Source organism: Siniperca chuatsi, linkage group LG15 (assembly GCF_020085105.1).
Source record: "Siniperca chuatsi isolate FFG_IHB_CAS linkage group LG15, ASM2008510v1, whole genome shotgun sequence".
NCBI lineage: Eukaryota > Metazoa > Chordata > Actinopteri > Centrarchiformes > Sinipercidae > Siniperca > Siniperca chuatsi.
The window spans coordinates 19,400,650-19,417,807 of NC_058056.1; positions in this window are offsets into that span (position 1 = coordinate 19,400,650).

Here is a 17,158-nt window from a genome sequence, read left to right on the forward strand (position 1 = left end):
TGTATCTGTTATTTTTAGGAGACAGCAATCCTGTCCCCATAAAATGATAATGACTAATTTACATAACAAAATATGTTTTTATTATCAGCATAAAGAGGAAAGCTTTCTATTGAATGTATCTCAAAACATTTCACTGCCAGTGCAAAATGTTCATACTGGACAATCTGTATTTGAAAAAAAAGTTTAGTCAGTGGCAAGTTGAAGGGAAGTGGACTTTAGATTCTTGAAAACATTTGGCATCTTCAGTTGTGACCTCAACCTGGATGACTGAGAAGCTTCACAGACATATTCACTGTCAATATATTTCACGTGTTTTTCCAACAATATCCACTCCTGGCAACTTTAATTAAATTGTTTATAGTTATGTTTAGACAATTAAAAGCACCTAAGTTAATGTCAGAGAAACATTATTGTCTTGGTTTGAATATTGGAAAAAGTTAAATATGACATGAACAAAATACGTTCAAGCGCATTTATAGTAAAGGGGAACTCCAGAAATGTTTACAGGTGTTGGGGAGTACTACTGCATATGTGAAGAAAGTTGTTTAAAGCCTTTTGTGGCTTCAGAGGGAGCTGCTTGAAATCTGATAAACTGTCAGTTAGTGTTGATTGGTACTGAAAACTACGAGTTTGAAAATGAAAAAAAATCTGGGGGTGTGGAGTTAGAAATTAGTGAGCTTACCAGACCTCTGTAGTCTGCTCCTCAACTTTGCTTTAGGTTAGCAGCTTGAGGCTACATTAGCTGCCGGCAGAACTGTGAGAGGTTGAGTTGCATTGTGGGTAATGGAGACGCCGTTTTAACAAGGCAAGCTCTTTCCTCCTGTATCCAGTCTTTATGCTAAGCTAAGTTAAGCATCTCCTGGTTCAATCTTCATATTTAACAGACAAACATAAGAACGGTATCAATCTTCTCATCTAACTCTCGGCTAGAAAACTAATAAGCATATTTCCCCAAATTTTTAACTATTCCTTTAATATAGAAACACTGATTAGTGCAGCTTTAACTTTTTCAATATTTCAATATAACCAAAAGATCATCTTTCCCTAACCTTAATCAAGTGTTTGGCGAAGAAAGTTATTAGAACATAAATGTATTTTGTAGTTGCTCTACAGAGTGTAAATCCCAGCAATGATGTGTAAGGGGTGTCAAACTGTTGTGCACTGTGTATGAAATTAGTTCAAATATCCCAGGAAGGTCTAGATTACTAGGATTATAAATTATGAGCAGGGCACTGAATTGGATGAATTTACTGTTTTTCAGATCACAAATGAGACAATAATTAGGTTGGAAAAACAATAGAGCTGGAGTAGAGTGTTTCTTACAGTACAAAAAGACAACTTACAAAAACACAAGCTAAATATGGTGCTCCATACTAGAGGTATAAACACCAGTACACCCCTGATGCCCCAAGCTCCTAGTCCGGTCAGAGTCAGCAAGCTAATAGGATGGCTAGCTGCATGGCTAACTGAGCTAACAGCAGCTACAGTTAGCAGTAGTTAATGGTTACTTTAGCAACATGTGAAGCTATATGTCCATCATGAAACTCCGTAAATCACAGAGTTGAGGCAGAACAGCTGGAGGACATCAGATGGAAAACCAGCCACCTTCACAACAGAAAAAGCACTTTCTGCGAGGCTACTGAACAACCTCCAGCTCTAGCTCAGAGACAGAATAACTGCTTGGTGATGTGTTGTTAATAAAGTTAAAAGAACAAAAGAAAAGGTTGGACGGTGGGTCCGGATGGGCCGTACTAGTGGCACGGCTGAGGGTAGTGACTGTATAGTTGTGACGTCACAACCTTATGGAAGTCCTGACTGCTTGTTTAAAGGCAGTTTCTGAATACGGGCTGTGTGCATTTCTCCGTGGATTGAGCATCTTGATACTTTCACAGTATTTATACAGCACACAGACCTGCTTTATAATCAAAAAAGACATGGAAATCTCACTTTCTACAATATGGGACCTTTAAAACATTTTGTGTTCGTCACTCTGCTCCAGTTCAATTAACAGTGTTTTTAGGTGTACCAAGCATTTCTGATAAAGGTAGAAAATGAAAACTGAGGGGAAATTACAAAGTAAAGGCGATGAGAACCAGGAGTCAGGGATAACATCTTTCCAATCCTGATGAACATTTAGCTGTTAGGAGAAAAATGCATTTAACTTTGAGTGACAGTCTGAAGATTAAAGCTTTTTATAAAAGATATGAAATCTGCAGACATTTTCTTGCTTTTAAACTTTAGGTATTTTGCTGACGGAAACTGAAAACTAGAATAAATCAGCACTTATGAATCATTGCATTTGGTGGTAGCTCAGTAAGAATAAATTTGGTGGGGATATGGAGGAAAGGAGCTCACATTCAAAACTTAACATGACAGCACCACATTTATTTTGGAAACCTCCTGAGCTAAATGAAAAAAGAAAACACACTGGAGTCTCCTTTTTCTAACATTTTTTTTTACTGCTTAATGCCACCAAAACACATTTTGGAGTCATAATGCTCAGGCACAGAAAATGAGAAATAACAAAAGAGGCAAACCTGGTTTATCACCTGTCTTGCTGTGCTCTGTAATGGAATGCTATTCAAATCCCCAGCCCCCCTGAATACTCTGCTGCATGGCTGCGATCCAAAACTAAAACCTCCTTCACTGTACCCTTGACGCTACAACCCTGATGGTCCTTTTTGATGACGAGGCGGGGAACAGAAAACACCCCAACAGTCAATTCTCCTGACCGGCTCTCTGATGATGAGTTCTGATGTGGGTGTTTGCTCAAGGGCAGCAGGTAAAGGGGACGGGGGTAGGGGGTGTACAGTATCCTTGGTTTTGAAATGCAGCCTACTGTGTCGCTGGCATGTTTGACACATGCCGCAGCGCATTATAATCAGCCCAGCCGTCACTCAGCCGGGCCCTGCGCTCTGAGCCCGCAGTCTCAATTCAATCAAATGAGCTTTTCTGATCGCCATGCCTCTGAAGGAAAGCCCTAAGCATAAGAAACATGTCAGTCTAATGTCTGACACACACTGTATCTGACTGATCAAACAGCCACAGAGATAACAACTGAGCAGGGGTTTCAGCATGTGTTTGTGTGTGTGTGAGTGAGCGGATCAGCATTGCAGAATACTTGACTGGAGCCAGAGTTGCTGTGTAAGAAACTTCAGCCATTGATTGATGATAATGAATCCTGCTTAAAAGCACACGATGGGGAAGAGAGAGGAAGTTAAAGAGAGAGGGCACAAACTGAAAAATGGGTACTGAAAAAGAACGACATAGAGGAATGAAAACAAGAGGTGAAGCCACAGATGTAATATACAGGGGAAATCGAGTTGGAGGGCGAAAAAAGAAAAAAAAAGGATGTGAAGGATGGAGGGGGAGAGAGTAAGAAAACAAGAGGCGCAGGAATAGGAGGAATGAGGGAGGATGAGAGGAGATGGGGCAAGAGTAAAAAAAAATGTTTTTGCAAAAAACCCAGGCCATCTGGTGAGATGGAATTACATTAGCGATGCACATACAGCCCTCATGTTCCTGTCTCATCAACCCATAGCACAGGCTGAGATGGTTTATGTGCATGTGTGTGTGAATGTGTTTGCACATGTGTGTGTGTGGGTGATTACTGTGAGCACTCAAAGTGAGGTTTTGACCTTGAATTTTTTCTTTTACCAAAATCCAATACCCCTTATCCATATTAAGCATTGATTTGCAACAAAACTCTTATCTGGTCAAGCATTTACCGCACAATGGAGCATGTGAGGTATCCATGCCCATAAATGCCTGTTCAAATTGTCCAAAGAGGAAAAAGGAGACATTAAAAGTACTGGGGGTGGGTAATGTTCACAACTATTACCTCACATAAAAGCTCTCCCACATTCCCATTTACTCAATATTTCATGCATGAATAATCCAATACAAGCAAAAGTGCAATATTTCCACCAGGGCCCAGGCTAGATTAGCAGAGGGGGTTTGGCACTGTCCCCCTGAGGACTCCTAGGCTTCTCCCAGGAACACAGAGCAAAAGTAATCAGACACAAGACACATCTTTCTTATCTCCTGCTCACTCCTAACAAGCACATAATTGCTAATATCTTTGCTGAGCTGGAGAATGAATACCCCAGAGACTGGCTATGTATATACACGCTGATAGAGAGATGAGGACAGGTTGCTATAGGAACAAAGAAGCCTCAATGTGGTAATACAGGGGGGGAAGGAGAGCAACATGAGAGAGAGGAAGAGAAGGTTGAGGGGCCTGAAGAACTGAAAACTACAGTACGTGTGTGTCCCCCTTGAACTTTTTTATGTTCTACAACAGTGAATCACAGTGGATGTAATTAGGCTTCTTTTAAACTGATCAACAGGAGAGGCTGTTTAATGTCAAAGTGAAAACAAATCTCTGCAATTTACATTAAATTAGGTCCAATTATGAAACAGGAAATAAATGACTCACTGCCTTTACTGTGACAAACTTTAATCATTACGGTTGAAGCAGCCAGTTGTTTTCCAGAGGCCATAGAATAAGCAAAATGAAGATCTTAAAGGTGGGGTATGCGATTCTAATCCAATACACGTATTTTTGTCAAATTCAGCGAATATCTCCTCACGGTCCGCTAGCTGACCTTTCTGTGTGCATGCTGAAAAAATCTCCTGTGTTTGTACACAGCCGTGGCTCTGTAAATGCCAAACAAAAAGTGTCTCGGACCGAGCCACACAACACTATTACAGCCATGATTTGTGTGTCAGGTAATGTTAAATTACTTGCCCACGGACATTCAGCTTATTTTCTAGTTTTCCAAGATATGCTGTTGTGATGTTAGCTATAGTAGCAGGAGAATTGTGAGTATTGCTGTCTGGAGCTGGTTTGCTGGCTCTGGGAAACATCTCATCCTCTCTGGCTGTTAGCTTTGCAGCTGCAACTGTAGGGACAGTTTGCTAACCCACAACCTAGCTAACGTTAGTTACGTTACTTGCTGCCTCGTTGTTCACTCTATATCATGGTATTTGTCATGGTACTGGATTTCTCTAGAATCGCATACCCCACCTTTAAGCTAAGCACACCTGTGTCAGGAAGGTCCAACACGTAGTTAGTAAATTTCCTGCCACAAACTAGAACATAAGGACAAAGGAACATCCCATAAAGATCTAAGACATGGTAAGTGGAAAGTGCCAGTCAGGGGAATTATACAAGAAAATTTCCATGATAAGGTCAATGGTAGAAATTTTAGCTAGTGCTGTGCCAGAAAGCATGCCACTGACTCAGAAACTGAAAAAAGTAACACAAACCAAAACTGAGCTTCCTGGCCATTACACTTAATGTTACTTCAGTCAGAGACACTTATATCAAGAACTGACCATTTATAGCAAATGGTTCACAGTTAGATTTGGTGGAAAAGGCTCTGCACTTTGAGGGAGCCCTCACAAAAATCTGAGCAGCGGTGAGTGTTCTGCAGAGAAAAAAGATTCCACCTTAATAAACATATTTGAACATTAAATTTGAGTAAACTGTCTTGAGTGTATCAGCAGAGTAATTGGGAAAAGTGTCAGGTTATAATGCCCATGTTGTACACCTGCATGAATGTGAAATGTATTCAAACAATTATTTGGTTTTCAAACATTTACAAATTTAAGCTATGATATAGTTTAAGTTCCTGCATCCTACCCACTCCATCTCCTGGAGGACTGGCCAACACACACACAAACATACACTCACAAGCAGAAACAAACTTACCCTTCTGGAGTGAATAGTCATACAGCTAGTTATTTTGTGTTTTTATTTGTACTTAATTTAAATTAAATAGTAGATATTTATTTTCACTTTGACATTCTTTTTCAGTTTATCAGTGTCATAAAAAAGCTTAATTACATCTACCGTGCTTCTGTGTTGTAAAACAATAAAACAAGAAAAAGTCCACGGGGAGTGAAAGTTGCAGTTCAGGAAAGAGTGATAGACAGCTGGTAATTAGGCGGCAGAAATAGAAACAAAGTGAGATGGAGAAAAGCAGCGAGGAGTGACAAAGACAGACACCTCTACTTTACAAAAAAAGGAGCTCTGAAAATACATATTCCGATTTTTATTACTATTAAATTCACTTTTTTCCCTTCCACAGGGTGTGCTGCACAAGCTTTTTCTTATAAAACTCATTTGTCAGGTCATCAAAATACATCAGTGAGGCTTTTATTGAATGGAAAGACTATCTTTCTTACACTGCATTACTGGATTACCAGCTAGCTATCTGTAATGTCAGCTTTTGTACTGCGACATGAGAAAAACCGAGGCCATAACTTATGTGTGTCACATTATGTTGGCCGAGCTCTAATCATTCTTTGATGCCAGAGGCGCTTCATTTAGCCTCCCCCTCTGTGTCTTTATCTGTCTCTCTCTCTCTCTTTGCCTGTGTGTGTTTGTCTCTATCTACTGCTCTTTATCTCTCGTTTTTCTTCTCTCCATCTTTCTGTAATGGTATTTCAATAGGACAGATAGCCACAGGAATCCAATACGCAGACCGTCTAATTGAGTCTTTAATAGGTTGTCTGATGTCTGCTTGCTGCTAGTTCACACTGAGAGAGACAGAGTCGCACTTCAAACAACACACCACCATCAGCTGGACTCGCCTTGAAAGGTCACTCTACATGGCTGGATCAACAGCGTTAACATGTTTTTTTTTCTTTTTATCATCTACTGTAGAGGAAATGTTGTGGTTTTCTTAGAGATGCACAGTCAGAATGAGTCGATCAGAAAACCTGCTCATTAGACCTGCGTTCATCCTTCATTTTTACTCCCATGAGATAGTTTTGACAAACTCAAGTGAACTCAAGTTAGAAAAAGAAGTTATAAATACTGTACTTTCATTGAAACAGTTTAATCTCACAATGAAGCTTTTGTATTTAAAAAAAACTGACACCTACTCAGATACAACTAGTGCTGACATGAAAGAATCTCTCAAGTTAATATTTAAAGTTCACTCCCTTTTTAACTCATTCACTACTCCTTATATGATAGACAATGGTTTTGCACAATGGCAAATTTCCCATTTATAAAATTTGACACATTACATTGTGGAATTGTTAGCAGGAAGTTGTGTAGAGGCCTTGGACACTACTTTTTTCCATTCCATTGTGGGACTATGTAGTGCATAAAGTTCACATTCGAATTCAGACACTCAAATAAAAAGGCGGAGGGTAAATATGGTGCACTATAGTAAATATTGAGTGATTTCTAACACAGTCTTAGTTGCCACAATGAAGTTTTGGAATAATATTATCTTTTCAACGTAACAACAAAACATCATAACAGTATTCTGCCTAGTAGCAACCACTACTGACACAACTGATAGCAGTTACAGTTTAACTGATAGCCGACATTTTGTCAGATCTGTGACTAAGCAAATATCGATGCTCTCCAAATGTCCTTGTTGGACTGTTTTCTGTAGGTATTCTTTTTATGCTAGCTGTTTTGTGATTGTTGATTTGTGATTTTTTTGTTTTCTGCAATTACTGTTAACCAAGCTAGCCATTATACTAGCTGTCTGAGTGTTGTTTTGCTAATATAACTTTCTAGTAAAGTAAACTGCTAATAAAGTTGTAAATAGGACGGGCCACTGGTTCTAGAAGTGTTTCAATAACTTTCAAATGTTCCTTTTAATCATATCCTCAGTGCTACTTAACATAGAAATATGGTACCCTTCCAGATAAATGATAATGATCCCATAGGTTTATGTAATGGTCATCAGTTTTAATTATTTCAACCTTGCTTCTAAGAGTTTTCTTTCCATCAGTTTGCCATGGTGGATGGGTCCAAATACTACAACACCCATGAGCCCCATGAGCGAATTCAAAACACTTTGTTGTTGCAGTTGGAGAAACAAAACACAGCACCACAGCTGGCGCATTGCAGCATATCTTGGCATGTTAACGGCACCTGTAGATTAGTGGAATAGTGTGAAACTAATGACAGGAGTGTGTATCATGTCACACAAACAAAATGGGGAACCTTTAATGTTGATCTTTCACTTTGTTTTTTCCTGCTATTCAGGACAGTGTAAGTAATATGATAGTCTCTATACTTGTGTGTATCCAGCTTTAATTCATTTTTCTAACACCTGTGGTTTAATGCTTTTTTTATGGTATCTCATCTTTTTCTTATTTGTAATCACTATCATTGAATTTGATGTCCTATACTGTTTTTTACAGTTTCACAATTGCTTCCAGTAAAGACTTCAAAGACCAACTGATATCTTCAACTTTTATTGGAATTTTGTTTAGCTTGCTGCATAGCAGTACAGCTACACACATAGTGAGGGCAGAAGAAACAGAGTAAATCATAATGATAGTTATGTGTAGTTACTGTAAAATGTAGTGAAAATGGTAAATAGATTTAAGCATAAAAGTTCACCCTTGACCTTGGAAGCAGTAGTTTGATAAAACAATCCCAAGTTAAGGTCCATTACTAGCTTTTTCCAGAGCTTTAACACATGGTCTTCAGCAGTGGATGGAGTTAGTTCAGTTGTCAGTTTTGTGTGTGTGACTTGGTTTATAAATAGAAATAAACCAAAAATAAATATAGCATATAATAGCAAAAATAAAAGACAGAGTTGGCATAAAACTAATGAAGAGAACATCACTCTTTTCTTAGAAAGAATTACTAGGCAACCTACAGGAACCATATTTTCCCATTTTATAGAGTCCAAGAATCCAGACAGATATATCTTATACTTGTTATATAATGAGGATGACTGTGGATGATTCAGGTCTGTTATAAAAGAATGCTTGTATGCTTGTTTGTTTCTCTGGATGGCTCAGAGATTACACTCTTTAGTGTGTGTTTGGATCATTGTTGATATTGTCAGTGCAGTGTTGCCTCTTTTGCCTAATGATATGAGACTGCTTGTAAAAAGGTGAATCAGTTAATACAAGACAGCTGTTATAAAATAAGCTACTGATGTTGGAAAGGATTTGAAGACTGTTTTTCTCTTTGTTTGGCTCAACATCAAACTATCTTTTATATGCAGATTTGTATATGAGTGCATGTTCATGTGTGAGTAGATGCATGTTAACCTTTGTGCATGTGTATGTATGTACGTGCTAACCAGCGCTGCAGGGCCGTGACTTTATTCTATCTGCATAACGGTGGGATAATTAACATCTTCACCTGGCTCCTGGTTTGTTCGTTTAAAAAAGCCTAATTAATCACAGGGACAACGTTGGGATTGGAGTCAGAGCCACCGAGCGTGAAATTACCTTTCTCAGAGACTGGGCTCAAACGTCCATAAACAGTGATCCTGCAAGCCTACCCTCTGTACCCGACCATGTCATTCTTTATCTCACACTATACACAGCCTTGGAAGGAGGGAGCAGGGAGAACAAGAGCAAGAAAGGCCAGCACAGGTGGGAAACAATGTAGATGAACAGAAACGAAAGCAGGAGATCTGAAGGAGAAGAGCTGGGTTTCTTTGTGATGTCCCACCATGCGGGCAGAGTGATGGTCCTGCTTTGCTTTAAAAATAAAATTAGCTGGTGGGCCAGGTATCTGGAACACCTACTCTTGAGCTCTCTGGCCAAATCGATAACTTTGAACTTTCCAACATGGGAGAAGAGAGAAACTCTTTACATCAATAGACGTGCGCTATCATATCTATCTGTACTCAACACCAGCAGAGGCTCTGGGAGTAGCTTATGAATCATTCAGGACACCCACTCTCCTAACCTCTCCCTCTCTACCTACCTGCCCACCCGGCAACCCCCGCCCACCATGAGCCGCCATCAGCAACAACTGTCTTTGTACTTAACCTCACACATCACAGCTAACTCGTATATCAATGTTGTGTTGAGACAGTGGAGAAGGGATACGTGCCTATTTCTGTCTCGGTAGGAGTGGATGATGGTCGCTTTATGTTTGTGTGTGTGTGTGTGTGTGTGTGTGTGTGTGTGTGTGTGTGTGTGTGTGTGTGTGTGAGAGAGAGATGTTGTTGAACTTGATGGAGGTGTACGTTTTATGAACACTGTGGAAGTGACAGCACATGTAGGGAAACAGACAGAAAAATGCACACAACGACAATGATAATGATCATATGTAGTAACTTTTGTTTAAATAATGACATTAGTCTTCTGCCACATGTGTTAATATTATTTATATTTACATTATTTGGGTGTCATATCCTTGGTTTTTCAACATTGTTGCAGTTTTGAGTTTTATTTAGGTTATTGGATGTTGATGTATTAAGGATTTAGCTATTAACTGAGTTGTATCAGCTGGACTCCAGCTTTCTTTTCATAATTTTGGCCTTGTGAGAATACTTTTGTCGACAAGAGAGGTGAGACTTTGCTCATGTGCACATTTGCAGCTGCTTTTAGAGTTTAAATTTCAACAAGCACAAGAGGACAGAAATGCAGAAGAGGTGATTCTGTGGAGTGAGTTTGTGGGATTTCCTTTTATGTATTGTTGATGAAAATTTCAGTCATTTAAAGGCATCAGTATGTTTCAAACAAAGTCTTGAGCGGGTCATCCACCAATCACTTCCTCCAGCCCGCATGTCAAAGTGTCGAAGGGGCCACATACTGGCCGACTGGGAGCTCAGAGTAAACAAATATTTAAATGATTACATTCAGACGTCGTCATTCCCAGGTAATCCACATGGAATAATTTTGTGTATGTGTACATACAGTATTGCGTAGTCGTATGTACATGTGTATTCAAGTGACTCTCTGTGCCTGTTTTTTTGAGAAGGCAAGACACTGAACCCCAAATTGCTCCCAAGGGCTGTGCCTGCGGAATGTGTGTGAATGATTAATTAGTTACTTTGTACCGATGAGCAGTTCTGCCATCAGTGTGTGACTGCGATATGTAGTGTGTGAAGCGCTTTGAGTGAGTACCATTACAGCATCTGACCCCCCACACTTTTGCCTTGAGGCACTTTGTACAAACTAGTTTGTTTGAAGCATACGATATCATTTAGAGCATCAGGCTTGCTGTTTCTAAAGTCACTGTACATCCTCAATAGATGCTTCTATGTCTAAGGGACTATTGAGTATCTGTTTATTCAGTACTGGTAATTCTGTTGGGGGGGTCATTCCACGTGCTGGTGGTATGTCGTAACACCAGGAAACTATGGACCTCGGCTCACCTGACTCAGCATGTCGAGTTCAAAATATGTTCATACATTTATTACCTGTTGTTAGTACTGTTAAGTGTTTTATGGTAGAGCTAAAATATGAAATGGTTAGTGTAAAGTATTGTAACCTGTGCTGCTATTGAGGCTTTGCTAACTCAGTGACAGAACATAGCATGCCTGTAGGTTTTCACAAAAAAAGCATCCTGCCAGTTTGTCAAGATTTAACACAAATCATAAATGACAGTGTTAATACATCTGAGAATCCTATGTAATGAGTGTTTTGGAATGCTGTGATAGTGGAGAGAAATGTAATTGTAGCCATTTGATTACTCCTCTGTTTACAATTATTGGAGTTTAAGAGACATGTAGTCATATTCGCATCACTACCGATTGTTTATATTAGGTTTGGTAATTATAATTATACATATTACTATGGGTGAAATTAATGTATACATATGTTATCCTTCATTCAGTCTTTGTATGATTTTTTAAAAGTATTTCATTGGACTTCATCATCATCCTTGGATTCTTTATTAGAGAGCCAATAGTAGAGAGATAAAAGGAAATGAGAGGAGAGTAAGAGAGATGGGGAATGACATGCTACAATGGTCCACAGCTGGACCCAAACTGGGTTGGGGCTCATCATTATACCCCTAGGTCTACAGGGCACCCCATCTTTTTTAACTTTTGTTTAACTAAATATTTTTTACATTTCAACATCGATTTACCAAGTATGATTGCCTGTCTTGTACAAGTAATCATACCGATGTACAGTATATATATCCTTTTATTGATTATAAAGATAGGAACTAAGATAAATAACTAAAACCTTGATCACGCTGGAAGGTTGCAAGTGTTGGTCAGGTCATGTCCAATGCATCGGTTCAACTTTCATTTTGGAGCTATTTTTACACAATTTGCAGATGTTTGAGAGGATGTTGAGACAATGGTTATTCATCAGCAAAGTTTTCTGGGTAGATACTCAAGAATCCTTTTTTCATCTGTGTGTGAGGGCAGTAAAAAACATTTAAAACACGCACAAACACACACACAAAACTGTTTTTTCTATCTTTGGGTGGATCTGGGGAGTCTCTAGAACTCATTTAAATGGTTAACTTTGTGGGGTCCAGCATTCCTCATAAAGTTGTCGGACCCCACACACACACTAAAATATACCAATAGTGCCTCCATGCAACATACATTTAAGCCAAGAAAAGACACACAGAATGACACACACATAGTTAGTTGCAGACATACACAGAAAATCATTGCTTCAGGTCAGAAGGAACTAACATTCCAATACAATATGTGATGAGCAGTGTGTTTTGCTGGTCCTGTGGGAGTTGGCACAGATAATTAATTTGGTTTCATAAACTTCTGTTACCACATACTGGCCGACTGGGAGCTCAGAGTAAACAAATATTTAAATGATTAAATTCAGACGTCGTCATTCCCAGGTAATCCACATGGAATAATCTTGTGTATGTGTACATACATTGCGTAGTTGTGTGTACATGTGTATTCAAGTGAGTGTGACTGTGTGTGCCTGTTTTTTTGAGAAGAGAAGGCATACGTCTGCTGCTGCTGACTTCCCAGGGAAATCAGAGCACATACAGAAAGAAAAAGAGGGAGGGGGTACAAATAAATACATTTGTTGAGAAAGGGAGGGGAGCGGGAAACAGAATTAGGAGAGAGGAGGGAGAGGCAGCGAGAAGGAAAAGGAAGAAGAAAGGCAGAGTTTCAGGGAGTAAAATGTTGACGCCAGGCTGCTCGCTGGCAGCTGACAGACGGAGAATGTGGGCTGGTTTCTGGGTTGCAATCAAATCCCTATAAACAGAGTGATCATTCACTCTGCCTAAACTCTACTGCATTACTGCCAACCAGTGAGGACACACACCAGTACTTTCTCACAGACACACACATGCACACACGTTAAGTTGTGACAACAGATAGGTAGAGTTCACAGCAGGGTTTGTAGTCTGTGCACATTGGAGATCTTTGCACACATTTCGTATATGTATTAATGCACTCACACAGACCAGATAGTAGAAAGTGCCGAGTGGAGGAAGGAAATGACAAGAAATATAAGAGACAGGAAGGTGTTAGAAATGAAAGAGATTATGTTTAATCCCTATATTCCCTTGGGGGTCAAGAGTGAACCAGTGTGTCTGTCTTTTACGATGCTTTCACTGTATAGAACGGCGTGACATTTCAGAGGTGATGTTGGAGTTGTGACTTTGTTGTTGTTAATGTCTGATAAGCTGCTTAGCAATGTAATATATAGAGAAATATTCAAAACTTTGCAGGCAGGCGGTTTAGAATAACAGGATAAGTGGAGAACTTTTACACCCCAGGGATGGAATTTACCTTTTGATCTCACTAAGAGGCGACAAACACCTGAGTGTGTGTCTACACGCACGCTCAAAAACAATGTTTGCTTCTCTGTTTGCACAGTCACAAAAAAAAAATCATTGGGCTGCACGTCAGAGCTGATCAAGAATTTCTTCCATCTCAGTCTGGACCAATAAGCTGGAAGCTTACCTGTGCACTTACTCAACTCAGAGGGAGAATCAGTGAGCATGGAAACACCAAGTCAGGGGAAAAGAAAAACTCTCATTGACTTCACATGCTTCTTAATGTGCCTGCCTCACGGTTCTGCTGTCCTCAACCAGCTGCTCGCTTTCTCCCCACTGTCACCAGAAGCTGATACAGCGACTGTACAGTGAAGTAATGGGTTTGTTTTCTCTATATGTGCCACAGGTAGCTGCTCATGTGAATACTTGTGCCTGGAGAAAAAGCCTACAAGAGCTCGCTGACAGACTGATACCAGTAGGCAGTTTACAATGACAGATGTTTACAATGGTGGCAGATTGACCACAGATTGACCACTCAGATATTTTACACATATTTTACACATTTTTAAAACAATGGATCCTTGATTTCAGACAGAGGTAGACTTCTCATTTTTCCAGCTGAAATGACTGTCGCTAGCAGATTTTATCAGTTGCGATTAACCAACTCATGGAAATATGTTAACTTATGGCTAACATTAGCTATTCAAGCTTTTAAGCTATTTCCAAAAAAAAGACACCACCCTCCAAACTCTTTAAATGAAGAGTATCTCTCGGACTAGAGCCTCATGCACACTGCTTCAACATGCTCATGGAAATATGTTATTATTACAAATCATCATGATCTGCTCCTTGGCCTTGGAAGTAGTGTTGGGTTAGGTTGCTGCTGTAGGTAATAAGCTTGTTAGCTGTACAAGCTAATATTTGCAGCTTACATTAGAGCAGATAAGCACATTGTTTAATCTACTAGGGAGTATCTCTCTGACTAGAGCCCCATGCACACTGCTTCAACATGCTAAAATATAGAAATCCAAGCTTAACAGGCCTGCCATGTTTAGTTGCTAAGCTATAATTGGACATTCGCTGTTCAAGGTGTGGGGGGGTGTTTAACAATTAACCTTTAAGTACACACGCTCGGATAAGTTTAACAAGATCCTTCTTGTTTCAAAATGTTTATCAATAAAATGTTCTAGCTGTGAGTTTCAGATGATGACTTTTTCAACACACATGCCCCTCAACATTTTTTCTGCAAGGACATCTTGTACGGTACGGACTGATTGACAGACCTTGGCCTGCTCCTCACATCAACAGTGACACCTCCATCATGAGGTCAGTCCAACATCTGCTCTTGTGCAGTGAGAGTCACTGCCAACATATCATCTTTACAAAAACAACACTTGCAGAAAGAAAGAAATTCCCCTCTCCTCTCCTTTATGAGTCTGAGTGTTTCAGCTTAAAGATAAAGAATTCTGGGTTGTGGATTCGGGTGGGTCCATCCGTCTCGCTGTCTTTGGGCACTGCAATGACAACGCCTCCATTGTCACAGCTGAGAAATGGTTTCCCACTATTTGCATTTTTATTGATGCTCCAAATTGCAAATAGCTTTCCCCTCCTTCTGTCTTTGTCTTTGCGTTGTGGAGAAAAAAAACCTCATTTGTTCAAGCAGGCCCTATATAAATCACTATAGCAGAGCAAAGTGAACTGAACTCATCTCTGAATAAAACATCAGGTTGCAGACAGAGCACACTGGAAACAGTTCTATCTCTTAAGGGTTTTTTTTGTTCTTTGAAATTTGTTGAATTTTGCAGAGCTGGAACTAATACAGAAGTGAAAAACAGCACATACACAGCGTTGGTGCTGACACAGACTGCATTCACAGCTCAGGTTTTGGAGTTCTTCTGTTAACTCAGTGTCAAGAACATGTAACATATACTACATTTAATAAGGGGCAACACAGTAATTGGTTAGACACATTGATTGCCTTGCTGTTTGCTGCACAAGTACAATATGGATTGGGCCATTACCATAGTCACTACCCAGTGGTAACAAACAACAGTATCTGCACTCTGTATGAGAGTACAATTACTTATCAGTCAGTGAATTACTGTGAAATCCGAGTCACACACCTCTCTTTTTTCCTCGTCTCCCTTTCTTTCAAAATGAGCGACTGCGAGCAGATGAAATTTCATTGTTTATGTATTTATTCATTGTGAAGCAGGGATTACTGACTTTACAAGGTCATTCAAACAGATGAGTGAATACTCTATTGACTGAAATGTAAATACGGGCTCATACTGGGCTCCAGTCACACAGCTAGAGGTATCGCAGCTGTCTTCATTGTCCTTCATTGTCAGCCAGAGGAGCAAAAGTGTTTTCCTTAAACTGCTGATTAAGTTGCTCCAGCCTCCATCAGGGTCTGAGGATCTTGGGAAATGGAAAACCAGAAAATGAAATGTTGATATTGATTGTACAATCTAAAACAGAGGGCACCTTTCAGTTTATATTAAATTAACTGACAGCCATACAATACCAATACACCTGTAACCTTTGTTGGAAATATTATGGAAATTCTCTGTTAAAGCATCATGTCTGAATGTGAAATAGAGCCAAAAACAGGTGCCAGGGAACACTAGTTATCATTTATGGATAATTTTTTTCTTTCCATAAACTGACAATACTTTAAATTTTTGCACATTCCGTGGTCAATAGTTTGCACATTCATGCACAAAACTGTACAGCTCTTTCATTTTTAAAAACAGTCTTATTGTACATATTGTTTACATTTTGTCATATTTTATTGTCAATTTTCTATGCCTCTTGACTTGCAGTACTTGCTTTTTATGTTTTTTTTTTTTTTTACTATGGTTATTGTTATGCACCAAAACAGTCAACATTATGTGAAAACCTACTCGTCAATAAACCTGATTTTGATTTTATTTCCACATTATATAGGCCCAAGACAGAGATGTTGGCACATCTTGTCTACTTTCGTCTATTTTTGATGAGATTGTATGCAGGCATATAAAATATATACATAAAATACTGGGCTATAGAGCAAGACATGAGGCACAAGTAGTGAGAGGCTGATTAGGGAATGAGGTGGAGATGGGTGGGGAATCTCAGGTGACTGCAGGGCTGATGAGAAGTAGGAACAGGTGGGGGGCAGGTGATGAGGAAAGGAGGGAAAGTCCGAGGACACCTGGTGGACAGCTAAAGGATGGCAGGTTCGGGTAGTTGCAGGAAAATACATGGTCTGGGAGAAGTGAGCAGGGGCTGGAGACAGAGGCCGAGGTGAACTGAGGAGCAGATTGTGACAATTTCTCACCTTTTTTCAGCTTCCCCTGCCTGTCTGGATCATCCATTCCTACCGAAAGCGGGAATCTTGAAAAAGATATTACAAATATATACTTTAATTGTTAAGAAAGACTGCTGGGCACTGTAGTTTTTAGCAAATGTTACTCAAACAGGAATAAGTAGTACATTTGTTGGGGACTATTTTCAGCTGTGTATTTAGTGTGGACAAAATCTGAGCTTATTACTAAACTGAAAAACCTTGCTTTAAAGTTATTTTTTAAACTAATGTCCTCCATGTCAACATGGAAGATTAAAACATTTTCAACTCCACCACTCCAGTTGAGCTGCAGGTGTCAGAGGTGAGAACAAACAATAAGTTAATATAACAAAGAAAGAAAGTGACAAACAAACAGTGCT